Here is a 13,876-nt window from a genome sequence, read left to right on the forward strand (position 1 = left end):
CCCCCCTTTTTTTTTTTTTTTTAAAGATGAGCAAACTTGTCTTGTGGATTTGCAGATGTTTATTGCTTTGCTTTTTCCCCAGGAGCACCCCTTCTCCCCTTGTCTAGATTTCTACAGAATATTATCAGTGAAAGTATTTGGGTTGCCTATGTGTGTTTTGGGTGTTGCATAAGGGTGCCCAAGCAGTCCTCTTGAACTCTTGTTAATGCATCTGTACGGGGCTTGGAAACCCCAGATTTCACATCCTTTCAGCAAATTTCAGACCTGAGAGAGATGGTTCCTTCCAGGTCATGTTGCTGCTCTAAAACTGGTTGATGGACTGGACTCACTTTCCTTGCATCCCTTGTCACTAACTTGCTTTTGTGAACTGGCCTGAGAAATATTGGCTTCCAGTTTTTTTTGTTAATGCCTTTGTTTTGGGGGGTGGGAGGGGTAAATGGCTGATGCAAGGAGGATACGACACCAAGCCTTCCCTGTGTTTTGGGACATTTCAGCATAGCTTCTCTTAGCCACCGGATTTGCGCTAAAGCTTTTTGGTTACTCTTGGAAGTCTTGTGGAAGGCTTTCTTCAGTTTATTCTAGTAGATAGCTCCTGAAGTGACTGGTTTGGCTCTTAGGAGCTTGGGAGACCTTGCAATAAGGGCTGCATCATTTCTACCACTTTGGGTTATTGTCAGTGTCTGTCAGACTTCCTCCAATTGCAGGGATTGGTTCCTGGTGTCACTGTTTTTCTTCTGCTGTCCTGATCACATTGGTTCAGCACGTTTGGTTCTGATTTTATACACGCCAGTGATCTTTCTGTATTATGCTCACACTTGTGTATTCAAGATATGTAACAATACCCAGGCTTTAAAAGCACCCAGGCCTTGATCTGCCCTAGCTTTTAAAGCTGATTGCAGGATAAGCAAGGCTTGTGAATTAACGGAGAATCATTCCAAAAGGTCAGAGTTGTACGTTAGGGATATGAAGTTGGTTGAAGAAATCTGTAGAATGGTTTTTGCATCATTCTTCTTAACGTGCTCTTGCATCGACCTAAATGTTTGGAAGTCTAATAGGAAAAACCCCTGAGCTGTGATTTATACTTTGTATGGCATTGTTTTGTTTTGAAGCATCCAGTGCTGTGTATGCATTTTGCCTTATATAGCTAACTGACTATTTTCCTTCCCAGAGGAGTGGCATTTATGAGCAAAAATCCACTAACGTAAAGCAAATAAGTGGATGTTTTTAGTTTTATTAACGTTGGACATAAGTCTTGGGGTATATCCACGATGCTAAATTAGCCTTTTGCTTTTCCAGGCATTTATCCCACCCCTACTCTCTCCCTCCACACACAAGGCTCCAGTATCCCTTTCTTTGCCTTCAGGATCCATGCTTCTTTGCATGGCTGGAGGCATGAGTTAAAGCCGGAGCTCTACTTTGGTTTGGAACTAATCTCCTTTACAAATTCAGAATTCGTCACCTGAAACACATCCTTAAAAAGATGCGGCGCAAGAATGGTTAATAAAAAGCCCCATCTTTTCTAATTGGTGATTTGCTCTTCAAATTAAAAGGATATGCCAGCTTTCCCAACCATCACAGTTCTGCCTGAATTTACTTACTGTTCCCACTAACACTGAAGATTATTGTAACCGAACCAGATTGGAGAAGAAGCTTCTCTTTTTTGCAGCTGAATGGGTCTAACTCCACTTTGAACACAGATTTCCCTGGTGCTTGGAGATTTCTTGCTGCAACGGGGAAGAAAATATTTTTTAAAATAGGAAAATGTGATTGTAAAATTGCAAAATTGGTAGAGGGACTTGGGGACAGGCGTGGCCTATTTTCAGCTATCTGGGAAAGATTAATTACATTTCAGTTGCTGACGTCCCAGTAACTGTCGTGAAACCCATTTCTTGTTCCCATCCCTGACGACGGGCTCTCGAAGCCGGAAGTCATGGGAGTAGATGCAAACCTGATGACCAGTTTGCATTGGGTATATATTTATTTGGTTTCCTTTGTGCGTTTGGTTACATTTTTAAGTAAAGTTAAAATTAACAGTATACTTTTTTAGTATTTACACAAACTAATTGTAGTGTTCTCTTTCAGAATACAGGTTTGCTTTGGGACACACCCCTGTTGGATTTAATACCTGCCCTGCTAGTGACAACTTTCAGCTATGGAATCGGTAAATATTTGGGTTACTTGCTTTTTGTCCAGTGCACTTTCTTTTGTCTAGTATTACTTGTATACAGAATCCAGGTACTAAAGCAGGCATGGTGGCCATTTTTCATTTGCCTCTGATCTTTGTATAAGGAAGGTGGATGTTGTAAACCTTGTATTAGGTGAGATGAACTGGGTTAGATTTCGTTTAAGGAATGCCTGTCTTTTATTAGAAATACCTCTTAATTCCAAATGTAAGAAGGTTTTCTTTACAAATAAATACTAAAAGCAGTGATTGTGTTTGGACTGTCTAGCACTGGTTTGCGTAGCTTCATTAAAGTTCATAGACCTTCCTGATGTCTGTGGCTGTACCCTGTGTCAGTGTGAGGTACTTTCAATTTTAATATGAAATGGGTCGTGGGCGTTTAGTGTATCCTTCATTCCCAAAAAGTACCTTTTTAAAGAGACTGAATTAAAAATGCAACTTGTCTCTCTTCCATCTGTGTGTGGTAATTAATGCAACTGAAAGTAGTAGGGGTTAGACTTCAGTATTCTTTTTGCCCAAAAGTAATGAATTAAATCTTTGTAATATTACTGCTATTCATGCGAGCTGTTAAGGACTCGCATCATCGTAATATACTAGCTGTGGAAATTGATAGATTCTTTTTTTTATACATAAAAGCTATTTGTTGGAGTGACTAATTGAGTGTGGAGTATGTGTGAATTTACATAAGGTCAATTTGAGATAGATTATGGGGGAGACCATGGACTGCAAAAAGCAAAATGCTAGTAGCCTAACCAAGGGAGAAGCACTTGCATCTCTGCTCTTTCGCAAGTATTGGCGGTTCCAAAGAGCAGAAGCAGCCATTGTATATCCTCATAGAAAGCTGGTTTTCCCCTTTTCTCATGGTGCAAACCATCAGCTTCTAGCTGGGGAGAGTTGTGGAGGGATCATTGGGGGATGAATGTTGAGGTCCTAAAATACTCTGGTGAAGGATGTGCAGTAAACCTAGAGGGAGTGTTCTGGTTCTGTCTTGGGGCTCGAGATGCTTGATTGACTTGTGCTTTATGCAGCAGTGAAATGGTTGTAATTAATTACCATTGTATGCTCATCGCTTTTAATAAAGGAGACTAATTCCCTGATAAATAGAGATCCTGCGGAATCAGGTGGCTTGATATACAAGTTTATGGGATTTATTTTTCTCATTTGGATTTTGAAAACAAAGCCTATTCTACTAAGTATGCCCCTGTTAATATTCAAGTATTTGGATTCAGACAAGATGCTCTTTCACTTTCCCTTAGTGGGTATAAATAATAATAAAAACCTTCCGTGGTGAAAGGGAGCACAAGCCAGGCATCAACAGCTCTCCCCTGCTGCAGCCTAGCAGTTAGTGTGATGGAGGAGGGGAGCCCTTGGTGTGGTGTGCAGGAAAGACGGATCTCCCTGATGGCCCTTCAGCTCAGACTTCTCTGTGGCATCATGCAGCCTCCACAGCAGACGTAAAGCGCAGCGTTCGTTACCAAACTGGACTTCAAAATTAGATATGAGTGATGATGATTTGCCTTATTCGTCTAGATTGTGCAGTAAGCAGTGCAAACAAGGCTGTGTTTTTGCTTAGATTCGCTCTCTTTCAACTACAAGAAACTGCATTGAGCAGATGCTTATACGTCCTACTGTACTTGCGATGGCATGTGAGCTGTATGAGCTAGTATAAGATCTTGTGGTCAATTATACTTATGTTGTGCATTGTGTATTGTGCATATGCTTTGGAAGGTGGAGATTTTTTCTGTTTATGATGGCCCCCAAGATGTTTGGGTTAGGGCTTCTTGGGCTTTCCAGTCCTACAAGAAGAGGAGCTCATGGCCAGAGGATGTTTTCCATCAATATACAGGTCTCTTATCTCAGCAACGTTGTGATCTCACAGTTTCTAAATTGGTCCTGGACTGAGTGTTGTCTCTTTGGTCCATCACCATTTGGAGAGATTTGGAGCAAGGGGGGGGAATTTTAATACGAGGCAAATGGCAAAAAAAATGCTGATGGTTAGATCTAGTGTATGTTGAAATAGCCTCTGTAGAAATGGGCTAGTAGGCTCTCCATGCTGGTGAGGAGGTCATGGTTTACGTGATCATAACAGTGAATCACATGAATATCACTAGCATGTGTGTGTACGTGTACACTATCTCCCAAGAAACCCAGGGTGTGAATGAGATTTGGCACCAGCCTGAATGGCTGGCTGAAGCTTTCAAACGAGCAGTTTAATGCATTGTCTCGCTCCACGGAGAGCATTGCCCCTCTACGTCGAAGCCTTTGAGGTATATTTTAGTCTTATTACTGGAAACCCACATAGGCAGGTGGCATCATAGCAGTTGGCTATTGCAGGAAGGTTGCATCTCAGCCAGAAGTGCTTGTCTTTTGTCCGTGAATGTGTGACCATCAGGATGAATTAGCATGTTCTCGAGTGAAAATGCAGAGGCTAAAAAATAAATAAATCCGTCCTTTTATAGCAAAGTTTTGCTGAGCAGCCTCAGTCACTACAAAGGCAACCATGAGGATCAGGCCCCTGCATTTAATTCAGTGGGGACTCCACAAGTGACCTGAACAGCGTGGATGATGGTAGCAACGTCCTACCATCGCACCTGGTTTCTGAAGATGGCGGAGCTACGAGCAGAGCGGGATTAGCGGGAGTGGGGCGCTGAAGGCCTGCTGTCTGCCAGGCACCAAGAAACTCCCCTCCCCGGGATCCCGGAACGCCCACGAATCTTATCACCTCGGTCAAAGTACAAAACTCACCTTCACTGTCCTGTAGTAGTAAAGAAAACCGAGCCGGTCTAACTGAATGGGAAGGGGAGAGCTGAGGGACCAACCTAAGAAACTAGCTTCAGACATTTTGAATTTATATAATTCTGCAAGACGCCCTTACCCTGGTAACGCGTCTAGGATACATGGATTTTTTTTTCCCTTGCCAAGCTGTTTAAAGCATTTGTTCTTAACAAGTTAGCTGGATCCTGTTATGAGGTTTTTTTTGCAGAAAGAATCTGCCACAATACACTGAGCTAATTCTCCAGGATTCAGTGATTTGAATGTTTCTGTATCATGAAACTCTAGTGTAAGAGCTGACAGCTGGTATAATTCTCACTTCCCTAACATCTTCATTAGAGAAGCAGAGAGGTCAGGGCTTTCTCAGTGGCAGAGAGATTGAAATGGCTTTTGATGGTGGTTTTGGCACTAGTATTTCACCAAGTTCGTGATGAACATGTAGGTGTAAGATTAAAAGGATGAATAAGGTAGTGCTGCTAAACAGAATTGCTTTTCAGAGCTCGAGTTCTGCCTCATTCTGACCTCCCGAGAAGGATACAATTGTCGAGCTGAGGCCCGTAGTGAAAAGGCCATTTCAATACATGCTTCCAGAATTAAATTGTCTTCTGAAAGCCATGTTACAATAAAGGCAGCATTGTTTAAGCAAAAAGCAGTCTGATTTTTTCGATACCTTTTTTATTAACTATGTTAACCTGATTGACATTAGCATTTAAATATTTACTGCTTTTTGGGGAAATAAGATGCTAGATTTCTACAAATATTGGAAAGAAAATATAGCTTGTTTTTATTAAGCTGTTGTTTTTCTGATGTCTATGAAACCTTGGCTTTATTTTTTTTTTCTGTTCCCTTCCCTTTCAGATTTTTATATCCATATTAATATCCATTGGGAATACACTATCACCTCAAAGGTTTAGAGAACTGACCACCATCCTCAGACAAATAAGTAGTTAATACAGCGATGATTCATCCTATTTTAGAGCAGTTGTCAAATGATTTTCTGTTTTTAACACGGCTGTTGCGGGCAAGCTGACCATGGGAGGTTTTTACATAATGTGGAATGATAAAGCAAAAATGTGTTTTGAGAGGCAGAGCTCTGTCTATAATTCACGGTGAGACAGATGTTAAAGGTGAGAGGCCTGGGAAACCAGGTGCGAGTGAAATGCTAGTCTGACCTAGAGCTGGTTAAAGAAGCAGAATGGTTCGGTTAAAGTATACTCTTGTACTCCTCACGTGCTCTGAAATGGTGACGTCCTTTCTGTGCAAAAAATACCGTTTAAAAAAAAAAAACACACACACACAGAAAAACCCTGCAAAACAATTATATAGTTCCCCGGGGTGTGTGTGTGTGTGTTTAAAGAGCATTTCAGATGACCTCCATGCAGGCTGGCCTCTTTCTCAGTGTGTGATGTAGGCTGTGCAAAAGATGGTAGCCAGATGGAAGGGGACAGGAGTCTCTTCATTTCCTATGGAGTGAATGTATAGTTTGTGGCACCGTAAACGCGTTAACTGCAGGAGTGCGAGATGGCTATTATGAAGGTCGGCCCTAGCAAATATCATTAAAGTCTACATGACAGTGCGTGCGTGCGTGCACTGAGATGCATTGCAGACGGTTTCACAAATATCATCTGCAACGTTTTACTTGGATTATCTGCTGTATCCTGCTTCTATTAAAGTCTGTCTGTCTTACTGTGAATCTGACTCATGGTTCAGGGTCCAAAGGGACAGAAACATTGAAATTTGATATTTGAAGACCAACAGTACTTTTTCTAGATGTAAAAATAAATAAACAAATAAATAAAAAATCTATTTTTACATGAATATGCCAAGATCTCCCAGAGTTGGAAGCGAGCCTCTTTCTCCTGTTAGGGATTAAAAGGAAGATTCCCAGCTTTCTGTTTAAAGCCCCTTTTTATAGGTTACGCATGTAGCTGCAGCTTGGGCACTTTCTGATTTAAGTGCTTAAAACTGGACTTCCATGCTTCCTTAACATTTTCATGAAAATTGTAAAGGTATTAAAAAAAGAAAAAAAAATGGAGCATAGCAACTGCTGCAGACCCTGCAGGGAGGAGAGCCCCTTGACCGCCTGGCCAAGACTTGAAGCAGGCAAGCGTCCAACCAGTTTGTTCAACTTCACTAAAACATTCACTACAAAGCTTCATCATCTTGCACGTTGGCCCAGCTCGGCCCTTCCTTCGCCGCAGAGTTGGAGCTTCACAGGAAACTCCTGTGCCAAACGGTGTAGCTTGGGGAAGTCAAAGTCACTTTCCGGCAGAATATTCAGAGGCTCTTCACAGCTAGAGGACTGTTACAAAGCCAGATGTCATTTCCCCCTCCCCTTCCAGTTTGTGTTACAGAGCCATCAAAACGCCACCCCCCACAAGCCCCAGACCTTGCTGTATATATTTATTTGGCGGTTGGGGCATGGGGGAAATGCTGCTTAAACTCCGAGTCTGGATCAGTTTTATTTTCCTAAGGAGTTAGGAAGGCTCAGACTGCAACAATCCTCTTTCAAGTCGGCAGACTTTTGATTTAGGATTTTGTAGCTTTACATCAGCTGACACCTTCCAGATTTGTGAATTGCTGCTTTTGAGAACAAGGCCAGTGATCCCAGCAAAAAAGTAGAGCAGGCAGAATGTACTGGAACCTGCTTCCTGTCCCCGCAGCTAGTCCGGTCTGCTTTTCGTCGGGGGAATTCCTGCACTTCATCTAGGCCTTAATGACACACGATTACGCACCACCTCGTCTAAGGATTTTATCACTAAATTAGTATAGTGGCCAGTTACAGCTTTCATTATTACACAACGCTGCTTTAGGTGGAGCCGTCTCTGAAAGTAAAACATGCTTTGGGGCATTTTATGATCACAAACAGATTAGATTTCTGCACACCACCATGTTACTGAAAAAGCAGCAGTAGGTCTTGCTGCAGTTGCTTTATTTACCTGGTAACATCTTGTACAGGCCCTAAAGGGAGCGCAGGCCACGTGGAAGAGCCCAAAGGGGTGGCCTCTGTCCCCAGAAATTTGCACTCTAGGTTTGACATTGGGGGATAGTTGTCGAGATAAGGTGGGAGGATTGCACCACATGTCTGAAGCAGCTTGTTTGCTGAGCGTACACCCCATTTTATGATTCGGTGCAAGTGATGAACCTGGCACCGTGTGAAGCGTGCAGTCCGTTCCTGCCCAACAATTTACAAACTGAAGGCACGCTGCTGTATACCTTGGAGGGAGGAGGCGGTGGCTTCTTTCCAGTCTTTCATTCCTCTTGAATAATAAGGGAGTGGAGGGGTTGGCGGAGTGCAGCTGAGTATAGGCCTCGTGGAAGAGTTGGGTATTTGGGAAGGATTTGATGGGTGAAGCCTGTAGGAGACATCCTAGAAGGCATGCTGGTTCAGATTTGAGGCAGGTAGGTGAGAAGCATTACAAGGAAACTGCTCTCTGCTCTCCCAAACAATGATACTCCCACCAAAATTTAAATTTTACACTGACGCTGCGTTCCTGACGCTACGAGATGGCAATAAGCCCAAAGTGTGACTTTTACCAGAACCCTGTCTGTCATCTCGCTTACGAGACTGAAGCGCCTTAACTATTTTAATAACCTGAGGAAACCGAAATGAGCACCTTAACCATTTCCTCTTCTATCATATGCACATTAATCTATAAATTCATTCATCAGCATTTAATGGTGCCTTTTTGTTTTGTTTAAAAAAAAAAAAATGCTTCAGTGGTTAGGGCTGAGGCTCAGTAAGGGAGAAACAAGAAAAATGTCCTGCGAAACACTGCATGCTCTTCTGTGAGTGTGAATTGACTTCCTGCGTTTGTTTATGGAGCTGCCGCGCTTGCATCTGAACGACAGTGGGTTGGTGGAGGCTGATGTGGAATTGCAAGAAAATTGGGCAAGAGGTGCTCAGCCTGGTCCCTTGAAATGAAGTCTTGACGTATTAACATCTTTGCACTTTCAGAAAAGGGATAGAATCTAATTTACAGGACTCCCCTAGCTGAGCACAGCACAAAGATCACTTGATTAAAATCATATTTAACAAGTTAACATTTAATTAGTAATGTTACTTTGGGTCACTGGGAGTGGATGAGCTAATTGGGCCTCATCTCTCCAGAGATGGGAGTTGGGAAATAGGAGGAGGTGGCTGGAGAAGGACTGTTTCCTTCCTGGGTGTCCTGCCTAATGCACATCTTCTCTGCTCCCCCTGACTCCCTGTGGGCCTACCCTCTCCTCTCCTCCCTCCTGAGCTGCATACCACTTCATGCCTGCAGAAATAGGGGTCCCCTCCTACAATGTTTGCAAAGGATTGGGCAAAATTGGGGGAACAAATAGCAAAATTGAGGAAACAGTTTTCTCTGTTTGTATGAATGAGATCGGCCAGCAAGTTCTGGAGCCTCCTAAACCCTCTAAATCCTTTAGGGATTTTCTTGCTGCCTGTGAATGGTGCTGTGCTCCTTCAGCACTGGCAAGTCTGCTTGTTCCATCCTTGACAAAGGTCTTCATCCTATTGGCAAGCAGGGGAAAAAACCCCTCACATTTAATCCTTCACCATGTGCCCATCTTGTCTATTGTCTTTGCCATCCATGGTTGGGAAGGAGGTTCACGACGACATGGGCCAAAGGCTCATTTTAAGAAGCTGCCTTTCTTAGGTTCTCGGCATCTTGGCCTCTCTTCTCCGTGTGTTTACCTGGTCACCTTTGTAATATCTGAACACGTTCATGTATGCTCCTCCTTTCCTAGCCTGTGGTGCAGTGGTCAGCAGGCTTATTTTTTGTTTGTAATTGTTTGAAAACACTTGAAAGTTTAATGCTGTTTAAAGTGGGGCACATGTTTAAAACTCAGTGACTTACTGAATTATCGCATGTGTGGACACTGTCCCGCAGTGAGTGCACCTTGTTTGTGCTTTATCTTGACCCACTCTTGTATGGAGACTAGCCCAAAGAGTGATCAAAGGTGGATCCGCCAAGAACGTAGTGAAGGAAAGCCGCGTTGCAGGAGCGAGTGTTGCATTTGCTTTTGAAAGTGAAGTCCGTGATAATGCTTATCTCTGTGGAAGTTAATTTATAATCCAGGCCAACAGATCTGTTATTCTGGTGGAAAGTAGTTATCGCTGAAGGTCCTTGGGACAGAGAAAGGTGATGTCTAGTTGCTAGGGTCAGTCACATCCCTCTATGGTTCTGTCAAGACCAAGAACTTAAAACTGGATTTCACGGTCACTGTGGAGGCGGTGAAGCAGGAGGCTGATGGTCAGTCCGCGTGGTCAGCTATTCTGTGTACTGGGAGCAGCTCTTCAGAGTTGTTGCTCCATTTCTCGGTACAAGTTGCAGGAGTCAGACGTGGGAGGCGCAGTGTTGGGAGCAGTGGCCAAGTTGGCCTAGAAGGCAGTATTCCAGCTGCCCATCGATGGAAGGGATGTTTTCACCCACTCGAGCATCCCGGTGCTCCAGGGCATTCCACAGTTGGCAGGAGTTTTATAGTGAAAACAACCTTTTTTGAGCTTTTTTCCCCGCTTCGTGCTAGCACCATCCAGAGTTCTCTTCACGCAGGCTTCAGTTAATTTTATTTGCCTACGAGTGTGTTATTCCACTGCCTTTGGATCTGCAGTAAATACCTGGCAGATCTAAAGGCAATGATTTGACCAGTAAAATCCTGAATCGCTTGGGACCTACTGCTGCTGCCATTTTGCCACTGCAGAAGCAGGTGCCTGTCAAGGAGATGCATTCATGGGGGAGAAGGGGACCGGCCTGGAGGATCTTCAGTGGTGGGGTTCTGTCCGATTATGTCCAGTTGCTGTGGATATGTTAATGGCTAAAGGGGGTTACAGAACAGGAATGGTATAATTCAGTGATTCTCAAGGTTGCTAGTGCTTCAAAAGTTAGGGAACGTCTCCCCAAGCATTGTATGTCCTCTCAAACTCTTTCTTGAAAGCACCATAGCGATGCGTAGTTCCCAAACTCGATTTGGAGATCTGCTGGTCTCATTTGTGGTTGTTTAGGAATGACCAAGGAGAGTCTGGAGCATTGTGTATAGGATCATAGGAAAGCAGGGCTGGAAGGGACCTCAAAGTCATCTAGTCCATCCCCCTGCTCAAGGCAGGATCCTCCCTGACTAGGCCATTCCAGCTAAGTGTCTAACCTGCTTTTGCAAGCATAGAGACATCATAATTTCTTTAGGCAGCCTGTTCCAATGCTTGGCCACCCGTGGAGTCCAAAAGTTCCTCCTAATCTCCAACCTAAATTTCCCCTGCTGCAGCTTGAAGTCATTGCTCCTGGTCCTGTCCCCTGCTGCCACAGAGAAAATCCTATGTCTGTCCTCTCTATAATCGCCCTTCAGGTATTTTAAGACCATTATCAAATCGCTCCTGAGTCTTCTCTTCACCGAACTAAGTAACCCTAGTTTTTTGAGCCTGTCCTGCTGCTGCTGTTTTTTAGGTGTCTAGCTAAGTGAAATACAGTGGAGAAACGGAAGCAAGACTTTTTTTAAGTGCGCTTCAGTCCCTTTTGCAAGTTGTAGATGAGTCTTAAATTTCCACAGCTGTGGACTTTAAAGCCTTTAGAAAGTCACTGATCCAGAGATGGTGCATCTTAGCTATGAGGCTCTTCCACGCTTTCAAATTTTCAGACTTGCGAGGTTAACCTTAAATCTGAATTTCTTAAGTTTCCAGCGTTTAGGTTACCCTGTAGTAAGGCTGAGAAGTGCTATGTGCCTGTAACCAGGAACTGCACCTTAATGGCGTTTTTCATGTCCACCAGTGTTTTGTGTCCCAAGTCTACCAGTTGATTTAATATTGTGCAAGAATTGGCATAAAAGATGAGCTCTTGCAGAAATGGGAATGTGGGAGAAATGGACATGTCAACAGACACGTGGTTGTAACCACGAGTGCAATTATCCCCTACGTTTTGGTGATTTTATAAATCCAAATGTTCAGCTGTTTAGGCTGACAGTATAAACATTGAGGTCGTTATTGAATAGCCCTGGCTGCTTGCTAGCAGAAGTAGACTTACTACTAGCGTCCTTTTAGAAAGACTTCCTTTTTATGTTGCACCGTGCAAAGACAATTTTTTGTTGCGTGTAGTAGTTTTACCTCACTTCTTTGCAGTCTTGCCAATATCCTGTATTTGTCTTTTTACAGGAAATCTTTCAGCGTGTTCTCAGTTCAGCTTAGGTGTTGTAATAGAAGCCTGTGTCTTAGTCTGAGGTGGGGTAGAAAAAGAGAAAAATCTGAAATGCGTTTTTGCTAATGTGGTCGGAGGTGTTTGTTTCAGAACTTGCATTTCCATGGGTTGACTAAGAGTTAAAATGTACTGGTGCTAAGTGGGAGATAATATGTGGGAGTATAGGTGGTTACCATCCTTTTTTCCAACTAGTTTATGAATAATTAACTTCTTCAGACCAAGGGTCAAGTTTCCCCTTCGTTAATATGGTTTTGAAATCTGTTCGTCTGCAACATTTTGATTCTTTCCATACTGTGAGATTTCCAGCTGCATGACAGGCAGGTATAGAGGGTCACTTTAGCAAATGACCGGTGGTAGATAAATGGCTTGTTCCTAACAAAGCACATTCAAAACCCAGCAGGATGACAAAATGCCTGGCGTTGTGCTTTCTCAGCAGCTGGGGTGGGCAGCCTGGCCTCTCCTCTTAGTCGCTCGTTCAAACCAGCGGCTGGCCAATATTTGTAATAAAAGCTGTCTTGCTTTTCTTGGGTTTTTTCCTCCGGTTTCTAGTAGCACCTTTACACCAATCTAAAATGAAATCTCTCCCCAAGTGGTTCCTTGCTACATGCTCAAAGCATTGGAGGAAATCCCTGACTTCTCTAGGATGCTTCTGGTCCTGCAGGCCTGAATTTCCCTCCCCGTGCCAATTTCTTGGTTGTGGTCTTTAAAGATGTATTTAAAAGGAGTAGTTACAGATGCATATAAAATCTGTTGCTTACATTGGTGATGAGAAAACATTGATTGCCCTGTGATAACTTCAGAAACTGCTCTGTGGATTTGGCTGGCAGCAGGCTGGCTTCTCCTCCCCTGTAGCCTCGTTGATGAGACTTCCACTAGAAATGAAAAACCCCAAATATTGCATCAGTGTGTTGTGCGCTCTGTAAGCTTCTGTGCTTTCATTTGGATGAAGGTGAGGTCTGACTCCTTTTCAGTCAAACTTCTGTTGTTTTGGGGCAAACTCCAAATGAAATACTGGACATATTCCCAAAGAGAAGCTTTCACTGGGTTCTGGGATTGGCTCTTTGGGTCTGCCTGCACAGGAACAGGGATTGGCAGCCTCTTTCTACTGCTGGGGAGACTTCTGAGTTTTTCAGGATATTTTTTTACACTTATTCATACTTGCAAAATAGCACCAAAGCACTAAGACTGTGTAAGCTCAGAGCATGATGAGCATGAGGATGAATTAGATCGTTAAGACCAATAACTAGAGCAATGAAGTGTATGTAATAGCAACTTCGAATTCCAGTGATGTGTTCATAAAGTACTGTATAATATGCATGCCTTGGCTGGAACAACTGTTTCCTAACTCCACAGGCTCAGAGGCCTTTGGGTACCTTTTAATAAACTCCAGTCAGCGTATTAAACACACAGGCTGTACAAACACTGAGGGGTTTACACAGTTAAAATAATTCTCTACAAAGCAGTTTGCTGCTGGTTGGTGTTCAAAGGCGGTTGGTACGGTCTTATGGGCAGAGGCAGGAGCAGTTTGGAAACGTTTAGCTTCTAGACTAAGGGTCGGCATCCTACAGCCGGCCGAGTGATACAGTTTGAAATCCAGCCCACAAAGTTGGGATGTTGGTGGTTATTGTGGTGGGGAGAAGCTGTGGCCTCCCTCTGGCCCAAACTTGGGTAATTTGGTCCCCCACTCCTAAAAGGCTGCTGACCCCTGTTTTTAGACTACAGCAAAATCTTGGAAACCAAACCAGATTAT

At 43.4% G+C, this 13,876-nt stretch overlaps 1 protein-coding gene across 4 annotated transcripts in view; it reads left to right on the forward strand.

The window, feature by feature from the left end:
- The window catches only part of ANKRD11 (ankyrin repeat domain 11), a 186,490-nt gene that overhangs the window by 27,311 nt on the left and 145,303 nt on the right, over positions 1-13,876 (forward strand). For all 4 annotated transcript variants that reach the window (XM_025209151.1, XM_014521897.2, XM_025209149.1 and 1 more), the window contains one exon: positions 2,083-2,161. The gene's annotated coding sequence lies outside the window, so the exon portion shown is untranslated. The remainder of the gene's footprint in view (positions 1-2,082; positions 2,162-13,876) is intronic.

The sequence above is a fragment of the Alligator sinensis genome, unplaced genomic scaffold (genome assembly GCF_000455745.1).
Source record: "Alligator sinensis unplaced genomic scaffold, ASM45574v1 scaffold255_1, whole genome shotgun sequence".
Taxonomy (NCBI): Eukaryota; Metazoa; Chordata; order Crocodylia; family Alligatoridae; genus Alligator; species Alligator sinensis.